Consider the following 17,303-nt stretch of genomic DNA (forward strand, 5'->3'; position numbering starts at 1 on the left):
CACCAAAACTGAAGCAAAGATGTGCCCGTGCATTAAACCTGTGCAGTTTCTGGATAACTTGGGTAAGTTAGTTGTTAAAATGCTGCGTCCAAAACCAGTGGGTGATGTCACACTGACATCTTTTAAATACAGTGTTACCTTGACCTGAACTGACGGGTTCGAGTCTGTATGCACCTCCTGAAAGAGCGTGTTGTAAACCAGCGCGTACACAGGAGGCAGTTTTTATCTCACCGTGCACACACGAACACAAAAAAGAAGATGTATGTGCAGTGGAGCTCCAGCGAGGCAGCACACAGTCTGAGATGGATGCAACTTTCTGACTTCCAGTCCCCAACGGTCTTCGACCTGCAGCGTCCTGCACTGTCTGGTGTGCGTGAAGCGCTCGTGTGTTTCGTGCGTGTGCTGTGTGTGTGTGTGTGTGTGTGTGTGTGTGTGTGTGTGTGTGTTGCTGTAATAGAACAAAGGATTCTTTTGTACATCGGGCCCGTGGCTGCAGCGTCTCCTCCAAACACTGTGCGCTGCATGTATTTTCATGTGTGCTGAACACATGTGTGCCTTTTCTTGCTCAATGTTTATTAAGCGAAGTCTGAGCTTCACTCCAGTGTTTTTACATCCCTGTGGAGCGCAGCTTTCGCCCCAGGCCTGGCTGACTTTGGGCCTCCTGCCTTTCGTCAGATCCCGCTCGCCTTCCTTTCCTCTGGCTACCATCTAGTAGACTTCTGCTCCAGCTAATGCTAATCCTTCTCCTGACAGCTCCTTAGCACAGCTGCACTCGTTTTTTTCTTTCCGTTTATACGCCGATATTCAAAGATGCATGAAGAAAGGGTCGCAGGAAGATAAAAATACAGACCGTCTCTTGAACAACAGAAAGAAGCCACCAGTAATAGTAGATTCCATATTTTGCTTGGACTTGATTTAGCTCCTGGCATCAGTTTAGTTGGATACGATCCAGTTCAAGCAGCAGTGCTGTTGTCATTTTTTCAGTTTTTTATGCCATTGGCATGAGAAGCTGCGTACTTCCAGAAATAAGAAAAAACTTCCATTTTCTGCACGAGTGATTTGAGCAGACCGACTCTTGGAGCATCTACGTGCTTGCTTTTTGAAAAACTATGCAAACTCCACCATTGGTGTGAATTGGTGGTATCGCCAACAAGACTCCCAGTATGTGATATTGGCATGTTTGGATTCCTGCGACATCATCATTGTAACTGACCAATCACAGCGGTTTAATCAGGGACGCTGTAAAATACTGGTTTCATGTGATGTCACCCTGTGGTTGGGTGTATTAAGCTATGCTAGCTGCTTGGTTAAACTGCACTGCGGTGCCATCTGCCGTGACTCACAGATGTCTCATTGTCACGCCGTTGCAGCAAAACAGATGAATAAAAATGGCTGCACTGCTCGTCCATTATTACATCTCCACACCTTTACTGAGTGCACATTAGGAATGTGATGCCAAGAACTGCATTCAAGTGTCACCAGCCATGCATCTACTAAAAGAGCTCTCATTAATATTTTACCTGTCCCCTTCCACATACACTGTTTATGCTCCGTGGAGGTGACACTGTTTTGGAATTTGTCCTCGCTAGAACAGCTGCTGGAACGATTCCCTGCGTGCCGAACCCGACAGCGACATCTTTTCAGCGTTTCTAAAATACCGACACCTGGAGCTGGAGTGTATAGCACATATGCTCAGCTGCACATCCATACACTCAAAACCATGCACACGCCTGGAATACGCAGCCTATGTAATTCCATCGTCTGTGCATGCCCATCCCTCTGTGCTGTGTTTGTTTGGGTTGTATCTAGTTCCAATGCCATATGCTATCCGCAGCCATTGGTATCACACTCTGCGGCAGGCCCTCAGTAGCCTGCTGTTCTCAGGGCTCGGCTCCTCTTGTCCAAACAATGACTCCACTGACAAACACAAGCATTAGAGTTCATGATGAAAGTTTCAGAGCAGACACTTGCATATTGTTTTACTGATCCACTTTCCATGCGCTGTGCACCTCCATCACAGTAGCGCCAAACACAAGGCTTCTTTTGAAATCGGTCTGCAGTTCTGCAAAAAGTGGCAAGCAGGGCAACAAAATGAGACAGTGCTTAAGTGCAATAAAACTCTTTCAAAGTTTGCAGGAAAACTAAAATTGTTGTTCCACTGCATCTTCCTCTAAACAAATTCATCTTCATTAGACCCATCCACGTCTAAGATGTCCCACTAAACGCTCCTAATGCACCATCTGAAAAAAGCTGATGCAAACATAAAGTCTGTTTCCACTTTAAAACAACAAAAGTTCTGAATTTGATCAGTGCTGTTGGAATAAGGTCTGCAAACCAAAATATCAGCAGTGGGAGTCAGGAAAAGGTTACAGTTTGGGATGTCACATGTTGGAAAGCTTGCTGTCATTGTGCTTACTGACAAAACTTAATTATAGCTCGTTTTCCCATGAATGTATTTAAGTGTCATTATCAGATTCCTATTCAAGTTAATCTTCCTCGCTGTGGTTGCTGTTTTTGCATAAAACACTGTGGGCATGTGCGTGCATGCACACAGGTTCTTGCCTGCACCTCGGCCTTGAAATAAATCGCGCAAAAGTATGACCACCACGCAGGAGTCAAAGTTCAACCCAGTTGTGTGCCGCTTCCTTGATGGAGTAACCTCAGTCATCCTAGCTTGGCATTCTTCACTTTACCTGAAAAGTTGTGGAGAAATGGCACATATCAGCTTTGATAACGACATTAATTGGACGTTTGGCAGGATGACATGAACCAGAGAAATATTTCAGTATACTTAATCATTGCCTAAACGACCTGCAGATATCGAAAATGAAGCCCAAGTCATTCATTCTGCCTGCATGGTATATGAACCTACTGGTGCCAGTTTAAGTAATTGATGGAATCACCTGTGCAGGAGGTATATTTCTGTAACATATATGTCATATTCCCAGTATGAAGTTGTTCCAAACCACAGTGTATAAACATGTATGCACTGAGTGCATTGGACTCTCTTAAGTAGAGTCAAATGGTGTATGCTTCAGTAGTGAGGTCACAGAGCTTGTTACCATGATACAGACTGTCATAGTAACCTGATGTTATTGCCGTCGGTATTACAGGAACCCAGATGCATCAAATCATGTCAACATTTACATGTTTCCCACATAAGAAACATGTTTCAAAACTGTGTGAGGTGCAGAGCAGAACATAATGCTGTGTTATCATCTGTGCTCCACATGCTATATGATGAATCCTTTACCATAATGTCACATAGTAACTGTTATATTTACTCGTTCATTACTGGAAAGAATGCAATTCTGACTTTACTGCGATATCACTTCCAGCATTGCTGTGCCAGGTGTTTAATACGACTGTCCCGCTGCAAACCATTGTATAATGCCAGTGTACTCCTAATGCTGGTCCGCAGCCCAGAGACACCGACAAAGTCCTTACCAAGTCAAACACGCAGATTTCCTGCAAGATCGTTATATATCGGATGACGATATGAAAACGTCTATCGTTTCATGTTACGCTATCGTTTGTTTCGTGGTGTCACAAAATAAATAAAATAAACTGTTTAAAAATGTATAGTTTCATGTATCGGTCAAAACACTCGACTCCAGGTACACAACGCCAGCTGAAAACACTTCATGCAAGTCGAGCTGCCCGAGATTCACAGAATTTACAGAAAATGTAACATTTTTGTGATTTATATCGTTATCAGGACGATAGATGTCTTATATCGGGATATGAGATTTTGGTCATATTGCACAGCCCTATTTTTAATTTCTCCTAGCTATCTGAGATTACTTTGACCTGGTGGGAATCAAACCTAAGTGTCACCTTTGAAGAGGTTGAATAGTTTTATTTTACAGCACATCACAGTCAGCTAGAGTGAACTGAAGTCAAGATTGTTGTTTAATAAAATGTCAGACATTTTATTGAGTAGATTAAAGTAAAAGGTGCAGAAAAGCCTAAATGTAGCAAAGACAGGAAGTTAAAAATGGTTATTTCATTGTCTTCTGTCTGACAGACATTTTCCTAAGAAAACGTTCTTATTGTAAATTGTACATCTGGATTTATCAGTTCAAACAGGACATGGGACGGCTCCGTCTGCCACAGGTCTCTGCTCATCAGACAGATTTCTGGCTGATCTTGACGAGTCGTTGTGGTGAAGTTGTTGCACGGAGGTTTGTGTCCTTGTGTCCAGGACTAGGCCATCTCTCAGACAAGGGAAAAGGGATTAAGTCCAAGGAAACAATCAATATTCTTAATTTAATATATTCTTAATTCTTAATGTTCTTAATTGCACCTTGGTCATAATTGGCCCTTGGGGACAAATAAAGTCTCTCTGATTCTGATTCTGAATATAACATCTACAGCTGCTAATGAATTCTGAAAAATTAACAACTTGGCAAAAAAGATTTGCAGGCCAGTTTCACCGTTCACATATCAATGGCATCCACTTATTTGCAAACTGTTTACAACTAACATAGCTGACATATGTAGTTTCCATTTGTCGCCTGTTGTGTGATGTTAACAAGACTGTAGAAAAGAGACTACTTACTCACGTTAAGTTTACCAAACCTTTAATTGCTAGTCCCAACAACCTTTTTAGGTTTTCCGTACCTGGATGATTGAGCATGCATCAAGATTAGATTCAGTAAACTGTTCATACAATTCCAACTGTTGTATGTTCATTTACGATTTGCATTAATAAGGAAAACTCGTAAAAATCGTTGCCCTTGATGGTCACCTGTTCTCACTTGAGAGGGAGCGTGTTTACCTGCGTAGTTAAAATAAAAGCGTAGTGTCGTCTCAGTCGTGTCGTCTCTAGTCTCGGCGATCACTCTGCATCAATTCTTTGAACTGTGAAGGATCATAAAGTAACTTTACCTACACGAGTGTTTTCAGCAGCCACCATGCAGTGATGGTAGCTTAGCAAAGTTAGCACTTTACCCTCTGTAGGTGGTTAGGATGACTCCACTTGAAGGATGAGGGCTCCACTTCACTGCAGAGTCCTTTCACTTTCTTAATATTGGACATTTCAGAAACTGGATTCCAAGGCGAAATGTTCAGTTCGCCACAAACACGTTTTAACTCCGTAGCAGGGCAAAGTTAATGGAGCAAACAGCAGCGTAGATAAATCCCGGGCCAGCCTGGGGCTCCAACCAGTGAAAAAGCAATCCATGGCAAATTCTCGTTTTTCTCCGAGGAGTCCAAGAGTCACAGAAAGGAAGTACGGAATCTGCAGTTTAAATTCCAGAAAAACAAATCTGTATTCCTGATTCGATTTTTGGATCCATTTACTTATTTCTCTTTTTAAATTGCAATTTTATAGAATATTTAGAAGATGTGATTTTTAATTTTGAAGTTGAATTTTTTCTTGTAAATAAAGTTTTTATGAAGTTTTTCAAGTTGAACTATTTGTTTATAGACTAATAGTGTATTTAAAAATAATATTAATGTCTTAATAAGTAGATATCATTAAATATAATAAATTAATACAATTGTAAAATAATGTTTATATTTTTTTGCATAATTAATTAATTAATTATTCTTCAGTTTTAAAATTCTTTATATGGATGTTTGTGGGTCTGTGTAGAAATCTAAAATAAGTGATGTCACTGATTTCTATGAGGATTTACAGACTAACTGATTTAAATGTCAGTGTTGGCGTTTATAACAGCTGATAAATGAAAATTAATCTGTTAAGAAGAGACTGGAGAAACACCTTCATTAATGTTGTTATTATTATTATCATTATTATTATTATTATTATTATTAATGTTGTTTAGTGTGTCGACCAGAGGACACTCTGCATCTGTGATAAACCCAATGACCAGCTGATCCAAACAGGGTTGTACAGATTATAATCAAGTAAATTAATAACTGCACGTACCTGTAGCAAATGTTTGGGAAATGTGTTTATGTGTTGTGTATCAGATATTAAATCAAATTTAATATCTGAATATTGGACTTGTATATCACAAAATATCAGTATTGACATCAGTTTTAAACCAGTCAGGCTTTATATTGAGCGACAGTATACTGAGAATGTTGAAGTAATCCAGTAAAGCTAGTAACTGTACGAGCCCTGTGATGGACCGGTATCCTGTTCAGGGTAGGCAGCCTCTTGCCCAATGACACCTGGGATGGATTGGAATATTTTCAGCGGTTGAATTCTTTTCTGTGAATTTGTAGCAGTTCTAAGACTCTTCCTGTAGTAAGCTCTCAAACTGCTGGTGATTGTTGTGCCCAAAGGCAGCTTGCTGTCCGCCATTGAATGAACTATGGGGAGGAGAGTGGGCGGAGAGGGGAGCAGTTTTGGAACCATAGTGTCCGTATGTGCAGATACTGCTGTACGTGAGTACATGTACATGTCTGCCTCGGGTGGCTTTGCGTCGGTCTTGGGTAATTTCAGACGGCGGTACAAACTAAATGAGACGGACGTGTCCCTCCCGTTGACTTATTTATTTTGACTTTCTGAAGATATGATTGGCATTGCTGCTATTTTTGACTCCCATCAAAGGTTTTTTTTTTTTTTAAATCTTTGGCAACTCTGATTGTCCCAAAGCCAACCTGTAATCATTTAATGCACTGTACTTCTGTAGAGAGAAAAAGACACTCTTTCACGCTGCTGTCCTAGAAATTCTCTTTTAACTGCTGCTGTGTATTCTGTTTGAAGCCTCCGTTTGACAGCTTCATTTGTGAAGCGTCTCAATTAGGCAGAATATTTCTGCCGACATATCTCGACGCCCAGACTGTCTTACTCGAACATGAAAGCCCGGGCTTAAGGAAGTCATCACACACCTCAGCAGAGAGACACACACACATACAGGCAAAGACTAAAAATAGAGGCAGCTATCCTACTAACGCTGGTTAATACTCCTCACCCCAGACAGTCAGATTTGCATATCTTTAATGTGCTTTTTTCTCCTCTGCTTTCCTTTTCTAGTTTCTCCTATTTCTCTCTGTCTTTCTGTCTTATGTGAGTCAGTCTGGCCTTTTATAGGAATTCTCAGGAGGGCTTGCAGTGCATGTTGGGAAGGAGCATTTTGTATCAGAAAAGCAAGAAAAAAGCAGGCTGAAAAGATTTCAACAATTGCGGTAATTAGAGATTTTTGGAAAGCCGAGACACCCCATCGCCACCGACCCCACCTCTTCCTCGCACTTTCACTCAGTCCTTCTCTCTGAGGTCTTTCAGGCCACTGTAATGGTCTCCATCTGGTCTGTGAGGGAGGGGGAAGGAAAGGTATTGAGTCTCCGGGCTGTATAGGACGACCATCTGGGCTGGGCCACTCCCATGGCTCTGGGACTGCCTCTCAGCTGCACCGACCAACCAGCAGACACTGGTCCCAGCTACATGCCGTAACCCCGGCAGTAACAATGGCAACAATAGGTCCCGGCCCCATTTATTCCATTAAGCCCATGTGAGTCTTCCAATAAATAGTAAGCATTGCAATCTGCTAGTGGGCTGTCACTCTGCTGCGTGCAGTTAGCATATGCCATACTGAAGAAAACATGGCAGTGCAGAGCCAGCTGGGATCCTTCCAGTATACAGTGTGTTTATCAAACTCCGGGGACCCATTTGTCGTCTTCCTCCAAGGCCTCCTTCCAGGAGTAAGGCAGCTTTCAAATTCAAGCATAACCCTAACATTACCACCGTAGTTAATGGTGATTGTTAGCGGCTGCAGCCTGCAAGGCTCGGTTCGGGAGAAACAAGCCCGACTGTTAGAAGGAACAGAATTCCAACTGTTGCATATTTGTCAGTGGTCGTGTTGTTGTAATTTTCCAATGAAAATAAATCATGCAAAAATATTTCCAAGTCTTTCTTTAGGCAATGAAACGATGCATCCAAACACCAAAACCAATCCAGTCTGCAACTCCTGCTACGCGAAGTGTCTCCGGAGTGACGTCTCTTATTTTTGCACCAAACCACTAAAGGCGCCAGGTGACATCTTTTTTTGACGTCTAGCGTTGTCATCGGTAGGACATCCTGGTACTGTTCGGCTGTTTGTAGTCCAAATGTGGTCGTCGTGGACGTCTTTTCAAATTTAAACTTTTTTTTTTTATAATGCTTCTACATACAAAAGGCTCAGTTCTCACATGTTTGCAGAGGTTGGAGGGCAGGTGAAGGAGGGCGGAGTGTTCGGCAGACATCTCCAACATGGCACCACCTCCTGAGCTAAAATTTGCAGTTTCTTAATGTAGCTTTTATTTTTCACCACTGATAAATAAAAGCAAAGTTTTACAGAAACAAATATGATTCAATACAACCTTTATTTATTTAGCACATTTAAAAACCGATGTGCTTCTGAATAATACAATAAATTAAAATTAAATTACATATAGGGGCGATAGCAAAGTGCAAAGTACACTGACAGGTGGAAGGCACTAATTAACCAGTAATGCAAGTTAAATAAGTATCAGAACATAATTTAAGAATGAAATCAATTCATACACGTAAACATCAACTGGAAGGTTATTACAGTGATACAATAATATAAATTAAGATTACATAGAGGTGCAGTTGCAAAGTGCAAACACTAACTACCCGGAAATGCTAAGTTAAATAAATAAGTTCTCAATCGCGATTTAAAAGATTGGATAGATTCAGACGCACGAATAGCAGCTAGAAGGTTGTTCCAGAGGTTGGGTGCGGCTAAAGCAAAGGCACGCTCACCTCTGGTCTTCAGCTGGGACCTAGGTTGCACCAAGAGCATTTGGCCCGATGATCTTAGCGTTCTCCTAGGGGCATGCACGCTGAGGAATTCAATAAGGTAGCTAGGCGCAATATTGTTTATGATTTTAAAAGTAAGCAATAAAATGTTAAAATCAATACGGTGTTTGATAGGAAGCCAGTGTAGGTCGGCAAGAACTGGAGTGATAGAATCAAACCTTCCAGTTCCAGTTAAGAGGCGTGCCGCAGCCTTTTGAACAAGCTGCAATCTATGAAGATTGACAGATTGGAGGCCGAAGTAAAGGGAGTTGCAGTAGTCTGATCTAGAAGTAACAAAGGCATAGATGAGTTTTTCAAGATCCTTGTGCGGTGTGTAAGGCTTATGGTGTGTTCACACCGAACGCGATAGACGCGAGCGAAAACGCCCCAAATACCCCTAATTTGACGCGTGCACATTCGCACCTCAACGCGTGTCCAAGAAAAATCCATCGCGCGTCAAAATTGCATATTTTGACGCGCGTGAACCGGAAATGCGGGAGGAATGTGGGAGGAAGTTTTATTATGCTGTGCTTTTTCTCCGTCTGCGCGCCACTTTCGTGCGCCTTTTTCCCTCGCGGTGCAGGTGTGTATCTCCGAATGAGGGTCATAGTTATGGGTGTTTTTGTGCTGTTTTTTCTATTGGACGTGATGGTTATCAAAACCAAACATGATAAGTTTGGCAAGCGCAGGAGACACAGCACGGAGGAGATTTGTCAATCAGGCTGCAGAATGCAATGTGCATTGTTGAAAGCTGTACGGTGCAATAACAAAAATCAGCGAAATGTGACGGGTGAACAGCGGGACCACTGTATACTGTTTTATTAATAAACAAAATATATTCCTATATGACAACACGCATAAATTAACTGCCTACATTAATTCACTGTAAACCTTGTCCTTCTGACTGACACTCCCCTGCTGCCTCTCCGGGCTGTCCCTGGTCCTCGGGGAAGTTCTCCACGTCCGCACCATATTGCCGCTAGTCTCCCAGCAGGGGTGAGGAAGGGGTCCAGAAACCCCATGACCGCGAAGAACTTCCATCTCTTCCCGATCCTGCTGCAGACCCACTCCTCTTCTCCTTCTCTGTCCTCTTCTCCTTATTATATGTGTCCCTGAGGCTCTTCCACTTTCTCCTGCAGATGTCCTCTGAATAAACACATTATCTTGTTGGCGGAAAGGTATTTGTACATCAGTGGGAAAATAGCGGGACAGTACGCGTCAGTACCTAGGTCAGAGCCACGTCACCAGCCTCCTGATTGGTTGTCGCAGCGCGATTTGACGCCGGAGTTCAGATTTTCCAACTCTAGCGGTAGAGGTGAAACACGCGTATGCACAAAATGCAACACAAAAACTCACGCGCGTGGTTTTTTTCGCGAGTCAAACCGCCAGACGCGGTACACTGACGCGCGTTTCACAGGTTTTGGCGTTTTCGCGACGCAAATCTGCTTCCGAATTTTCGCCGGACACGCAATCGCGTGTCATCGCTCTCTTTCCATTGACTTTACATGTAAACCTGACGCTCTGGCCGCCTCTATCGCGTTCGGTGTGAACGCACCGTTAGCCTTAGGGATTTGACGTAGTTGGTAAAAACTAGATTTTTTTACGGAGGACATTTGTTTATCAAGCTTAAAAGAACTGTCCAGGAAACCAGCTAAGTTGCTTACAGTATCAGAGAGAGAATTAGCAAAGGGCAGTGACTTGCAGTTGGGTTTTAGATGGTTTTAGAAATTCAGTAGCACACAACCTTTGTCCTTTCCCAACCAGACAGTCCAGTCTAGCATTGGGTGGTGTCCACGAGTACTTTATCAGATCAGACCACCTGTCACTGGAGCTTATTTGCATATTTTTTCCATAAAGTAATTGCAAACTTTAAGTTAACAGTTAGCATGTCATCTGCTTTTTAAACTCTGTGATGATAAAGCTAATTAGCAATTTGATGCATCTGTTTTCCTACACTGGCAAACTAAAGACACCCTTTCAATATGTGCTGCTTGTTGTCTTGACATTGCAAGATTCCCTCACCATTAGCCATCTGACCACTGTTTCATCACATTCTGTTTTTCTCCAGATGCACACAAATGAAATATTGAAATATCTTATAAAATTATAAAGATATCATCATTTTAACATGACTCTTGTTTGTGGTTTGTTAGTAAGAAATAAAAAAGAACTGCACTGCTTTACCTAAGATGAAACTGCAGTTTGACACAAATAGAAACACGTGCCTGATCTATACTGGGATGGGAGTTTATTATAATATATGGTAAATGCTTAACCAGACCACTTAAAGGATGCTGAAGGAAACACAAAACAGAATTTAAGACCCTGAACCGCTGTTGTTTATTTATTAAATAACTGTGCAGTCGAAACGTCTTCTAATCTAAACACAGCTTGACTTCCTTAAGAGCCCTCCAACTATAAACAGTCCATCCTGTTAGAGCTGACTGTATGTAGTATATTTACTCTTCCCAATTTAAATAAAGTTTCCTGCCGATTGGACAGTCATACGCAAATAATTTCAACAGAAGCTGCGTGTTGGCATGTGGAGCAGCAGGTATCATCTGTTTCATTCCTAAACATGCCCTGTTTACATTCTAGAGAGAGGGGAGTTATTGGAGTGTGGTCCCGCCCATGAAGGAAACCGCCAAAACCACAAACTAAGAATCTCTTCCTGTCATTACTTCAATCTCACATGAAATATATTTTACCATAATAACTAATCAGTGCCCGAGTAAAAAAAAACCCCACTATAAAATACCACCAACAGCACTCACGCTGCACTAAACTAATGTGAAATAGGCGGTCTAAGGGTCTTTGAACCTTCTGGCCTGTGGTTCATCGTTGTGGAAGCTGAAACCAGAATATTTAAAAGACACGGTGTGCAGCTGTTTTTATATAAGAGGAAAATAACATCAGATTGGTTCGGGAAGCAAAAAACTGTTCAGCAGACAGTATCTACACCCTCAAGTCACTGTGCATAGTTATTGTGATTAGCAGAACACTTAGACCTCATTTTAAAAAATTAAAAGCAACTTGTTTAAAGGTTGTAGTATTCTTTGGCATCAGGTTTTTAGTCTTACTAATCATTTGTACAAGTTACATCCAGTGGCTTTAGTAGTAGTTACTAGCTTTCACCATGCACAAGTACTGAAGTAGACATAAAAAAGCTATATATGTATAAAAGGGCTGCCACGATTTCGTCCACGACTAATTTAATAGTCGACGCTTCGTTTGAAGCTTTGTAAGATCCTGAAAGACGCAGGAGTAAGTAGTGGGATTTCAGAGTGTAATAACGTACTGAAACAGAAGATGGCAGCACTGCATCTACAAGGATGCCAGCTGCCGTTAAACCCCGAAGAAGAAGAAGCTGTCTCCGGTATCATAGCTGTGTCCAAAGGGGGCCGCATCCTGCTGAGGCCGCATCCTGCTGAGGCCGCATCCTGCTGTAGGCCGATTACGTCACAGTAATGCGATGAAGGCTGTCCAAATTCGAAGACTCCTCCAAATGCGTCCTTCATTTCCCCAGATTTGAAGGATGGGTCGGGTGTATCCTTCGTGGCCCAACCTATCCCAGAATTCATAGCGCGGCCCTGCTCAGTTTCCAACAATGGCGGCAGTTACTTAGTTTTAATATTACTCTTATTACTCTTTCTGGGTCAGAAAATAAACTTTTGAGATATTTTTAGGTGAGAATGTGTAAACTTCAAATATCTGCTCAGTTTATCAAGACATCACATATTTACAAAAGCGCTCCGACGTTTTCGGAGACGCCTGTTATCCACCAGCTCGATAGCTGACCGGGAGGTCAAGGGTCACTAGAGCCGGTGAGAACGGCAAATTTTCAGATCACCGCTGTCTTTGGCTACTCAGGTTAAACATGATATATAAGTCTCTTAGATAACTTATAAATGTTAAGTTTTTAACATCAAACAGAAAACTGATTAAACAGAAGTGTGAGATGGTCGAGTTTACTCCAGTGTCCTGTTATATTTTAGATAGCATCTATATTTTAGATCTGCAAATTTCATTAAAAGTTGAATAAACTATCATCTTGTCTTTATCTTTAGTTAGCACATACCTGAAACACTTCCAGCTGTAAGCTAATGGTAGTTAGAGCAGATGCGTGCTGGTGCAATCAGCTGTACGTTTTACGTCCAATGGATGCATGATCTGATTAGTCGACTACCAAAATAATCGTTTGTGGCAGCCCTAATGTATAATTATGTTTTTTAATTTCTGCTTTAGAATTTTAGTTGATTTAAGATTTGATTTTCTCACTCATGAACATTTTTCTTATTTTTTGCCCTTGGTGAACTATTACTGACTGAAAATGGGAATGTTTTTTTATTGTCACAAAAAATATTCTTTATGGATAAAATGAAATATTCTCATGTGTGGAGACTCTACTGGATGCAGTGGGGTGAAAGTAATAAACGTTTAATTTAGTTTCCTTCTTTTTTCTTAATCTTACGTCCTTTGGACGCCTTGGGTTTTCACAGCAGCAGAAAAAATATGTGCTTAATATTGGCAACCGGGGCGATTTTAGCCCATTTTTGGGGGTGCTTCACCCCAAAATGAATCAAAGCACCCCCAAAGATTTCTTACTTTTTTTGGACAATATTTGCTGCTTGTGTGACACACTGCTAGAAATATAAAAACCATACAGTAAATGGTTGAGACATAACATTTTAACAACAAAAGTACAGATAACCCCCCCAAAATGGTTTGTTCCAGCTCGCCTCTCCCCTACTCTGGCTCCAGCGCTGTTGCTGCCAGAGCGATGGTGGCTGAGACGCAGCGGAGCGGAGGTGTAAGTGCCTGGCTTAACCTTCAGTTACTCTTTATATAGTTAGGTAGGAGTCAGGTCATGTTTCTTTTTAGCTGAAAAACATTACACCAGGTAACCTGCAGTGTTCAAAACATGTTTTCCGATGATGTTTGCTACCCTACAATCCGTCCTGCTCTGTAGTAAAATCAGCGACATTTGACCGTCCTGTTGCTCCCATTGAAATGTATACAGCCTGTTTAAAATCTGAAACTTAAAATTGTCTGTAGCTTCTGTTGTTACCACTGTCCTGTTTGAAATGGATACTAACTAATTAACTGACTGAATGCCCATTAACCTTATAACTCCTGGTGTGTGTGTGTGTGTGTGTGTGTGTGTGTGTGTGTGTGTGTGTGTGTGTGTGTGTGTGTACAGAGAGACAGCCAGGTTCATAATGGATATAAGGAAGTGTTTTGAAAAAAAGGAGCCACATTCAGGTAAAAGTGTAAAATCAAATCATCCGTTAATCAAGAATAATGTTGGATCAGTGTTTCAATATTTATATCTTTTATTAGATGTTCATGTGGTTTGGTTATTTGCCTTTTGGTTGAAAGTACACTGAGAGAGGACTTTTTGTTAGTGATCTTAATAGTATTTTTTTCATATTAATGTAATTTTTCATCTAATTGAATCTATTTGTGTATGATTGTCAGTCCAAAGAGGGAGAGAGGAAAGAGGAACGTGAGGAGAAAGGTCAGGAAGAAGCAGGTAAGGAAACAGACAGGGAACAGTGACGGGCACAACAGAAACTGTTAAACTGACGAAGAGAAAAAACCCTGATTTTACTCACACAGTCTGGAAGTTGTGTCTCCCTATATTAAAGCTGCTATACAGAATCTGCAAAACAAACATTATCATTGATTGGGAGATTAAAATTAATGATATATTTTTATGTGGTTCAGCCACAACTCTACTAAAACCTCAGCCAATAATCGTGAGGCCAACTTTTGGACCGTCCAGTTGTCTGTATGACTGCCGCAGTACAGTATCAGAAAGTGCCAAACAGCCCTGGTGGAGTGAGGAGCTGTAGAGAGAAGCAGAGTGCTCTGTTTATATTCTAAAAATGTTTTAAGCTTGTTTCAAAGATTCTGTACTGCAGCTTTAAATGTTTTCCAAAAGCACACATACACTTATCAGTGTTTCTCAAACTTTTTACAGTGTGTACCACCTGATAAAAATGTCAAGTCTCCCAAGTACCACTATGAAAGCATGAAACTCATAAATATTACAACACAAAATTAGTATTATTAAATTAGTAAAATTAGTATCTGCAGTAAAGATTTTTATTTGTAATAATTTATTCTATTCTGTTTTGGGAGTATTTTTATGTATCTGTATTATATTATACATACACGTTAAAAGTGAATCTCTGTCCAAAAAATGCACTCAGTTTACTTCTTACTCACTATGAGCATCATTCATTATTCTCCCCCAGTAATTAAGGTTAGGATATGTATTTTTTTTATTTCAGTCCATTCTTCTTTTGCAGCATTTAAATAACCTTTATCAGATTTGATGGTTTTGTTACAGACAAAAAAAGTGTTTTGCTTTTCTTTCACTAATGTGGGGATTAAATTGTGTTAAAATGTACAAAACAGTGATGTCATGTTTTGAGACGAGGACCCAGGCACAGAGAGACTTGATGAATTTAAGAATCTTATGATTTAAGAAAGAAATTTGCAGACTTGCACAGAGATGGTAAAATTATGGTGACTGATAACAGAGATGAAGACAACAGATGACGACGACAGGGAGAAACACGGGACAGTCAGAGAGAACTCGGGACAACTGGAGACATTTAAGAATGCAGGGACTGACAGAGACAGGGAAGAAGTCTCATCGTGACGTGTAAAGTTTATCTTGCCTGGCTGGGCAGCTCTCTGGGTGCTCAGCACCCCTAAAGCTCTAATCCTAGAATCGCCCCTGTTGGCAACATGTAAATACACAAAAATGGCTTCTACTGCAAAAGCAGTAGAAGCCATTTGACAGTGAAATCATCAGATCGTGAAATGTGTTAAATATCTACATGTCTTCAAATTGCTCGGTGATCAGTTTCTCTATAAATAAGTGGTTCACGGAAAATTAAGGAATGGGTAGTTAATCATTAAAAATTCCCCATGCTATATAAAAATGGAGTGTGCGTCATGATATACTGAGTTATTTTAGCTCTTCACTCGTGGCAATTGTGGCTCAAGAATTGGGAGTTCGCCTTGTAATCGGAAGGTTGCCGGTTCGAGCCCCGGCTTGGACAGTCTCGGTCGTTGTGTCCTTGGGCAAGTGTCTTGTGAAGTTGTGTGAAGGGCCCAGTGGCGCCAGTGTCCGGCAGCCTCGCCAGGGCGGCTGTGGCTACATTGTAGCCAGTGTGTGAATGGGTGGATGACTGGATGTGTAAAGTGCTTTGGGGTCCTTAGGGACTAGTAAAGCGCTATACATGCTATACATAGCATGGAGCTATACAAATACAGGCCATTTACTCTGTCCAGTAGTACGTCAGTACTGTGAGTAGTACTGCGATGCTGGCTGACCTCCGTGTTAAGTAGAAGCAGAGGCCAGACGAAGTATTGGACCATAACAAACTCATATTTTTGTTGAAAGCTGAAATGTTTGACATTGTCGCAGTAAGCCTTACTGGTTCTTGTTTCACTCGAGCCGAATCAATTGATACATGGCATTCAAAGCCCTGAAACCTGTATTTTCCCTCCAATTTTTCTCCGATTTGTTATTTCAGACTGCAGCTCAAGGCCGACTGAGCACATTAAGCGCGAGCCCTGGCAGGAGAGTGATCGTGTAGCTTCCTTTAGCCTCTTCTAACAGGCTGGTTTTGTGCAGGATCTTTAATGGAAATCAGGAGCATGGAGTTTGTTTGCTGCTGTGATAAAGTTGGGTGGGGAAAAGGGTCGACTGGGCGGTGGAAGATGCTTCCATGTAAAAGTACCATTACCGTTCATTGTAGCAGCAGTAAATAGGGTATTCCAGATTTCCTTCTTTCCAGGAACGCGTTCAAGCTTCTCTGATGCTAAGGTGCATTGAAAAGTGGCTTACAGATGTGCAGCAACTGAGGACAGTCAGCAGAGTTTTACACTGGCCAATTCAATGGCTAGAAGGGTATGAAGTCATGTGGAATGGCTAATCTACAGAGGCCAAGTCCTGCTTGAACCAACTGTGATTTTGTGCTCTTGAGCTTGTGAAGAGGACACTTTTAGTGGCGCTCACTGATCAAACACTTCACCTTTACATGTAGATACAGTATTCTGAAGATTTTGACTTTTATTTTGACTCTTTTGTATATTTTATCAGCCAGCCTGCTCTGTCGCACATCAGCAGAGGTTTGGTTGGATAGAACTCCCACCTGTACACGTATATGAGATATATCTAAAGGTATATTGGCACACCGACTGCTGCGTTGCATCGATATAAAACATACCTGACACGAGATATACTTTTGTGTGAGCTGAATACTCACATACGAGCAATAACCTTTGTGCAAATCGGTGGCCTCCACCCCGTTTGTCATCGATTCCCCTCGTCTGCAGTCTGTCTTTGCCTTTGGCCTCTGTCTGCGGTCTGCCTGTCTGTCACCCCTGACTTTCCCTTTCTGTCTCCCAACAGTCATCCAAGCTATACAGCAGCTCAGCCAGTGGAAGAACGCTGGGCGTATTGCCAGCTAGCCAGGGCGCCAGTTGGGCAGTCCATCAGTAGCATTAAAGACATGTTATCCACCCGAGTGTATCCGTCTGGCTTAGAGCCCTTATCCCCCTGTCC

Source organism: Oreochromis aureus, linkage group 14 (assembly GCF_013358895.1).
Source record: "Oreochromis aureus strain Israel breed Guangdong linkage group 14, ZZ_aureus, whole genome shotgun sequence".
In the NCBI taxonomy this organism is placed as follows: Eukaryota; Metazoa; Chordata; class Actinopteri; order Cichliformes; family Cichlidae; genus Oreochromis; species Oreochromis aureus.